At 48.0% G+C, this 8,463-nt stretch overlaps 1 pseudogene; it reads right to left on the reverse strand.

The window, feature by feature from the left end:
- Window positions 1-343: 343 nt before the first annotated feature.
- Window positions 344-7,656, reverse strand: LOC119312515 (annotated as a pseudogene).
- Window positions 7,657-8,463: the final 807 nt, after the last annotated feature.

The raw sequence follows: 8,463 nt of genomic DNA on the forward strand, positions 1-8,463 counted from the left end.
ACAAACCAGCTTTTACTTCCAAAATGCCACACCTCTCGACAGCAGAATCGATCGCCCCCAGCACATGCCGAATCTCCACCCACGGCAGGAGCTGCGACGCGATGCGCTACATACGAGCCCAAGATGATACACAGTGTGTGAGCTGAAAAACTGCATGCGTGGGTAAGCATGATCAAGAACAAGTCGCGTCTTTTGTATCCAAGTAGTACGTAGCTCAGAACAAGCAGCGATACACACGACTATAAGATGATCTGTGTCCCTCCGAGTGAACAACATACCCAGGCTTTATAATGCGAGCAAAGTCACGCAGCAAGTCACCGCGCGGTAGGCCTAGTGAGCAATCTTCAAATCATTCAAAAAGTCGTTACCCAGCTTTCTCCGGAAGAAAATGTTGGGTTAAAGCACCTTTTTCTGGATAAAAGGGTTTTCGAGGTCATTTTATACACAGTTTGACAGACGAGCACAGCAGCATCAAAGTAGTGATCAATCATCATACATACTCTAGTTCGACGGGCGAGCACAGTAAAACCAAAGTTACGCCCAGGCTAGATCGCCGAGGCCCGAAGGTACACTTATGGAAAGGGCCCGGCTTTCTTGTGCATGATCTTTCGCTGATAGGCCATGATCTATAAACAAGACAACCACGGTTATATCATCGTGGAAATGCCTGCGAACGCCACTCTCGATCTTCATGATATCTTTCAAAGTAAGCTCTCGTTTCTTCCCCGCTTCCTGGAGAGCTGCTTCTATAAGCCTTCTCGCAATTCCCTGTACATAACGGAAAAGGCATGCCATCCATTGAGTCATAATAATATACGCAATCTTTCTCTCACAAAAAATGATAAAGGGAGTTTGCACATGTTCAAACAGATACTAACTCTTCACCCAACAAGGAAAAACGAAAACTACCCTGGCAGCTATGTCAAGTGAATCAAATTTATGGTGCACATTACGGCTTATAAACTAGCATGTCAAATTTATTTATTTATTTGCAGCAAGCATGTCAAATTGTCGTCCGTATCTGCTTGTCTTACTTGGCAGATTAACACCTAGCATATGTATGCAAAAATATTACTCCCTCCGTCCAAAAATAAGTGTCGTTGATTTAGTACGTGTACAAAATCAATGGCACTTATTTTGGGACGGAGGGAGTACAAATCAAGAGCATCAAGAACACAAAGGTGCATACGGCAGGAATCTATAGAAATTGAAAAAATAGCACAAAACTGTAGGTAGCAAAGATTTTCACTTGTATCTACCTAGGATCGCCCCAGTACACAACTTGCAACACTAGACAGCTACTTTCATGGTCTAATGAAGTTACTAAGAGCATCTCCAACAGCCGCGCTAAACTAGCGCCGCGCCGCAAAATAGGCCTTTTTAGCGCGCGCGCAACGCGGCGGCTCGCTCCAGCGGGCGCGCAAAAATGGCGCGCGCGCGATAACGGGTTGGGCGCGCGGTCAAAAACACTTATCCGCGCGGTGTATTTGGAGCGCCAGCTACAGCGCGCGGCACACTCGAGCGCTCGCGCCCGCACTCTCTCCCTCTCCTCGTCCTACGCCCCGCGCGCGCCGGCGCCGGCGCCCTGCCCCCCGCCATGGACGCGCACACCGGCGCCCCGCTCACCCCGCTGTACACCGGTGCGTGATGCGGTGCGTGATGAGGATAGGGAGGAAGGTTCATCTTCGGAGGCGGAAGAGTCGTCTTCGGAAGATGAGGACGAAGACGAAGAAGAGGAAGAGGAAGATGAAGATGAAGCTTGATGTGTCTTTCATGTCTTGAACTTTTAGTTTGCATTTGAACTTGGTTGGATGAACTTGTGGGCATGATTTTGATGAACTTGTGGGCATGAACTTTTATTCATCAACTTGTTTGTGTCAAATTTTACATGTTCATTTTTGTCCAAAATATCCATATATGCAAAATGCCCGGCGAGTCGCGCGCGCTGTATTTTTGCGCTCTGCTGGAACGGCGCGCGCGCGCTGCATTATGGCGCGGCTGCTGGAGCCAGCGCAGGCGGGTGCGCAAAACCAGCCGCAGCGCGCGCGCTAAAAGGTTTTTTGCGCGCGGCGCTATAGCGCGGCTGTTGGAGATGCTCTAAAGAGTTAACAGCTATTCCCCCGGTACACTGAATTTTCTTAATGCAAAGTAAAAATTCTCTACTGTAACAATGTGAATACGTTTGCATAAATAGAGATTAAATAGACACATTTGATAGTAAATGGCATGGCCACAGAGATTTCACAAATTAGTTGATTTTAGATCATCTTAGGCAACAGGTGAAAGCCAGGAAGCCTTATTACATAAAAAAGCGGAATGAGAGAAAATATACAAGTGTGGAGACTTACAGTACGCCCATGTTTGTGAACAATCTTGACGGCTGTCTCATTACTCAAGTGTTCCCACAGACCGTCGGAGGCAAATATGATGAAACGGTCACTTGGTTGAAGACTGTGTGACATGATAGATGGGTTGGCACTCAATATAGGCCGGCTGAATGGTTCCCGAAGCCTGAACTTACTATGGAGCGGTTCCCTGTTAAAGTGCTCATGTTTCAAGTATGCGTCACCTATTGTTCTGGACACCTGCATCATCCACTGTGTAAGCGCCGAACATGTATGCACGTACTGCAACATAAAACCAAACATTAGGATAAGAAGGACCTGTATGAAGCCTCTCACTCTCCAGACACCATGCTTAAGCACCACAATATGCGGATCATCGGGGTGCTGATCCCTGAGCTCCTGCCTGACACTCTCGTCAGAGGCAACATGTTCAGTGGTCAGCTGCACTGGGTCAATCTTCCCATTGAGACCAACTTTCCCGAGAACAGCCCGGGAGTCCCCGAGGTTGGCGACGAAGAGTGTCCGCTGGTGCACGACGCCGACAAGGCAGCATGACCCAACGGCGGCAAGCTGGGGCTTGACTAACCATTGTTTCTCGACATGAGCGATGAAGCTTTCATCTGTGTCCAGGAACGCCTTCCTGATGGTTTCCTCTGTCACGCCCTGCCAGCTAGACGTGGCTTCGGATTGGATATTAGGGAAGAGATGCTCAGCAGTGAAGCGGGCAGCTTCGGCACCACCATGACCATCAAAAATACCAACAAAGGTGCCGAGGGTAGGAGATGAATCTACGCGACAATGGTCCTCCATCAGCCTATTAGCCTGAACATAGGCCATGGAGAGCTCACCGGCGTTGCATGGCACGAGGTTGTACCACCAGAGGAGACCGTTGTGGCCCTCAGAGGCAGGTTTCAAGGTGTGGGGCCTGGCTTTCAAGGTGCGGGGCACGGCTTTCAAGGTGTGCCTGGCCCTGGACCACACAGAAAGGAGCCTCTGGCCATATAGCTGGCCGGTGGGTCTCAAAGGGAACGAGGGAGAGGATTCCGGCAGCGTAGAAGTCCTGATTGCAGTAACCTTTTAGCATCACACAAGAAAAATTGCTTGAAGAATCAATAAATCAAAGAAAGGAAAAATCCATACCCGCTATCAGCTTGCCTGTCCCCATCTTCCCCTTTGTACTCATATTCTGTGTTTTCCTCCAGGATCTCACCCCGTTCTTCTATAATTATGGCTGCTTGGTCTGGTATCGCTATAATTCTATCTTCAGCATAGAAGTTCCAGTTCACCAGTTGACAGTTGATTTTTGGATTTTTTGGATCATTGCTAACAGAAATCCTCAAGGCAGACTCTGTGCCAGCAGCACCTGCACCCCCAATTTTCGCGGATATCTCTTTAAGCCCTGCCAGGTGCTCAATGCAGATAGGTACAACTCTATGCTGCTGCACTTCCTGGACACTGAAGACTAATTTGAGCTTCCGAAGATTAGGCATTGCATCAGCCTCGAATTTCAGCAAAGGTTCACTGCACCTCAACTTGAAGTACTTGAGAGCTGAAAATCCGGACTTGCCAAAGACAATCGTCTCTGTCGGCGCTGTCTGGATATACAGCCAGAGAGCACTGAGGGCAGGCAATCCTTTAACGATATCCATATCACTGTTCGACAACTCTCTAATTGCTATCTTTAGAGTGCAGAGTTTGTCGAGTGTTTTAAACCACTTTGGGAGGCTGGGAAAGATGCAAACCTGTGGCAATAGCTCAAGTCTCTCAAGATGGGCCAGAACAGGGGACACGTTGCTCAAGCCATCACACGAAATGCTCAGACTTGAAGTATTTATGGGAAAGGAACCTGCAGATGCCAGAATTATAGATTTGAGGTTGTTGAGTTTGTGGAGAATTGAGCCCATGCATTTCATGGTAACCTCCAGATTCTCAATTGGATGTGCTGTAGAAAGGGTGAGATGAAGATCCTGGAGATTGGTCAGCCTGTCAAGGTCCCTCACATTAGCCTCGCTTGGAAGGCAGAGGTGCCGTAAATTCTCCAAATGACCAATATCTGATGGAACAGCGGATAGTCTTCCATCTAATTGCAGTGTCTCCAAGTATTGTAATCCTTTAATCTTGTCTGGCAAATTGATGGTGATATTACATTCAACCATCAGATATCTCAGTCGAAATAGCTCATTGATTCTAGTGAGGTCAAAACTCATCTGATCTTGATCAGCCCAAATATGAAGAATCAGGACTCGGAGAATGCCATAATCCGGAATGGAAGGCACACATCTGGAGGATCCACAAAACAGAAGCGATCGAACTTGGGACACTCTGATGCTTTCTGGTATCTTTGCACTTTTTGAACCTCCGAACTGGAGGGACAATCGACGAACCTTGTCAGGAAGCAGCAGAGTTGATTCAAAATATTTCACAACAATGATGAAATTCTCCTCAATGGATTTGTACCTGATAAGATCCATTACCATGTGGTTAACTGTACATGACAAAACCTCCCCGTCGTAGTTGGTGTCAACAGGCTGGATCATACCTCTTCTGACAAGCTCGTCAAAGCAACCATAATCAGTGTCACTGACCAAACTTTCAGCTACCCATTGCTTCACCAAATCATCCTTCATGATAGTGCGGCCCTCTGGATACATACCAAGGTAGAGCAAGCATGCCTTCAAGTGAAGTGGAAGCTTATTGTAAATAAGGATTATAACATCTTTCATCCCTTGGGAAGTAGGATCTGTCCTCAAAGTGGAGGGTAGAGAACTTTCTACCTTCTCCCACATTGCAGGGTTCCACTTGCTTGGGAGCAACAGGCTTGCTATACTTACAATTGCATTTCCTGATAATCCTATCTGCAACTACTTCAAACTCTTTAGGGCAAGCACCTTCACATTCGGAACCAAAAACATTATTGAAGAATAATTTCTGAGATTCACCATAATTAAGAGGTCTCATCTCAAATATGTATTCTGACTCATAACGAGAGCATGCTAATGCTACATCCTCAACTTGCGTGGTTGTCAGTATTCTGCTGCAACGATCACCATAAGGAAAAGCACGGCTAATAATATCCCATTCTGATGATGCCCATAAATCATCGACTACAATGAAGTAGCTGCAAGTCATGACAAATATATTTGGTCAAGTACACAAAAGAAACACAATCAATACAAAACTTGATTTATCTCTAAAAGGAATACATAAGAACGAGAACGCATACAACTAAGGAAAGAGTAATTGGCGATGTTTATGAGAAAAACATCAGACTTATCTCCTGTCTTTTTTTAGTTTTCTGAGGAGAGTGAACAATGTACTTTTTCGAGAAAATGGACAATGTACATGGAAGGATGGATCCATGAGTTTGGGGTTTGAGTATGTCAGCATCTCCAAAAAATGTCATAAAACTCATAGGCATATGCCATGCTAGAACATTGATACCTTCAGAAGTTCATGATACTGAACCTTACAAGAAAAGAAAAGGACAAATTCGAGTTCTTTTATAAGAAAAGCATTTTCCCTGTTTTCCATAAAAGCACAATATGATAATTATTAAAATCCACTTCAGCCAAATAAAATTTCCATACTATCATTTCGGGGACGAATTAACCCTAGCACCTCATGACTCACGAGGTGATACTATCAATAGGGAAATACAGTACTCCCTCCGTCCGGAAATACTTGTCATCAAAATGAATAGAAGGGGATGTATCTAGATGTATTTTAGTTCTACATACATCAGTTTTTGTCCATTTTGATGACAAGTATTTTCAGACGGAGGGAGTACCTTTTTCCTTGAAGATGTTCGATGATACTGTCAATAAGGTCCTGCGCATGAGAAAAGGCATGAGTCCATGGTGCCTTTGTTTGTGAGAGGATGCTGGTGAGAAGCCTCCTCATATCAGGATTTCGGGACACCCTTACAAAAGCCCGGCACTGGAACTCCCCTCCGTACTGATGATATATGGTTCTGGCAACCGTAGTTTTTCCCACTCCTGCAGATCCAGAGATAGGTATTACCTTGAGTTGCTTCTGGTTGTCCTCGCCGAAAGCCAGCAAGTGAACAAGCTTCTTCATGGGTTGTTCTACACCAACTAGGCTACAGCCAGCGGTGTTCACATGGGCATTGGAGATTGACACGGCCGACACCGGCAGGTCGAGGGGCAGGTCAGGTGTGTGGCGGCTGGTACTGGCTTGCCCATGGTCAGGTTTGATGGCTGTCTCCGGAGCAAGCTGGAAACTTTTGCATCTTTCTCTCGCATCATCCAAACGAGCCATTAAATGTGAGAAATCCAGTGCAATCTGGGGCAGGCGCTGCTTCCGCTTACTGATAATCCCAATTATGGTGGTACCAAGAGGAGAGCTTCTGCCGACAGCAACGCCATCACCGGCACCGGATTGCATAACCTCGTCGAACAAGTCCTCCGTGTCGTAAGCAAGTTCCCGAACTTCCTTGATCCACCATTTGGGCGTGACACCAGGGTCCAGATCTGTATCCGGCACATCCTTGAGGTGGTCGTACAATCCTTCTAGACCTTCTCTGAGAAGCCGGACCCCGTTCGCACTAATCCCCTCTGGCAGAGGGTGGTCGGAAGCCTCGATTGAATGGAGTCGCCGGAGGAGGCGACCCATGGGGCCGAGCAAAGCCGTGATGGGATCCTCCGTTTCCGCCTCAAGCGAAGCGGAATCAGGACCGCCCCCCATCTTCACCGGGACCGCGTCCCTCCTCGCTGAGTATGCGGCGTCATCCTTGTGGGGCAGCGGCATGGGTTCCGACGACGACCTCGCCGGCGTCTCATCCATTCTACTCCGTGACCTCAAGATCCGCTCCGCGAGCTCAGACCAGATCGCGTCCGTTGTCGCTTGGTCCGAGGATGACGGAGCGGCCTCCTCCTCGTGCGGCAGCGGCAGAGGGTGGGGCAATGGCATGGGTTTCAACGACGACCTCGCTGGCGCCACCTCGGCGTCCTCCTCGTGCGGCAGCGGCAGAGGGTGTGGCAATGGCATGGGTTTCGACGACGACCTCGCTGGCGGCACCTCCATGCTACTCTGCGACGACGAGATCGGCGCCGAGCTCGCGGACGTGAGCCCAGACCAGACCGCATCCCTCCTCGCTGGATACGAGGATGACCGCGCGGCGGCGAGCGAATCGTCCAGGTGGAGCGCGGAGACCCCGACCTCGATGTCGTCGACATGGCGCAGCCGCCGCTGCCTAGGGAGATGGTGGTCCGGATCAAGGTATCCGCCGGCGATGCGGGAGGTGGACCTGGAGTAGGCGGCGCTCTTCCACCAGGGCATCGCGGGGAGGGGGAGGAAGGTGAGGGACTGAGGGGAACGTTGAAGACGACGACCCCGTCCTTCCTTTTTCTTCGGAAAAGACACTCAAAAGCATCAGAATCTTTTTTGGATCTTTTTTTAGTTGGAAAAGCATCTTTTTTTTCTTCAAAAAATTTGACGGCAAAAAAGGCAGGAGTTCTGCCATTGCGTTATAGACTACTCACTCTTTATCAAAACTAGATGATTCCCCACGCGTTGCTACACGAATGGGTGTTTACAAACAAATATTGATTATTTGATAATTACAGTAGCAAAATATTTGATGATAAAGTCTATTCTTTGGCTGAACTGAAAATTTCTGAGTTCGGTGGAAAGAAAACAATCTACCACAATGACGAATCTTTAGACTGTACAAAAACAATTAACAATTCTTTTTTTTTTGCGGGAAAAACTTTCAGTCTATTCATCTTTAATCATGGTAGTACAACGAACACTAAAAATAATAAAAAATTACATCCAGATCCATAGACCACCTAGCGACGACTACAAGCACTGAAGCGAGCCGAAGGCGCGCCGCTGTCATCGCCCCTCCCTCGCCGGAGCCGGGGAAACGTTGTTGTACTAGACAGTCGGAAAGTCGTCGTGCTAAGGCTCCATAGAACCAACACACCAGAACAGCACCCACCGCAGATGAAGAGTGTAGATCAAAAGGATCCAACCTGAGGACACACAAACGAACACGAACGACGAACAGGTCCGAGCAAATCCACCAAAGACAGATCCGCCGGAGACACACCTCCACACGCCCACCGATGATGCCAAACGCATCACTGGAACGGGG

This window comes from Triticum dicoccoides, chromosome 5B, assembly GCF_002162155.2.
Source record: "Triticum dicoccoides isolate Atlit2015 ecotype Zavitan chromosome 5B, WEW_v2.0, whole genome shotgun sequence".
NCBI classification, from domain to species: Eukaryota; Viridiplantae; Streptophyta; class Magnoliopsida; order Poales; family Poaceae; genus Triticum; species Triticum dicoccoides.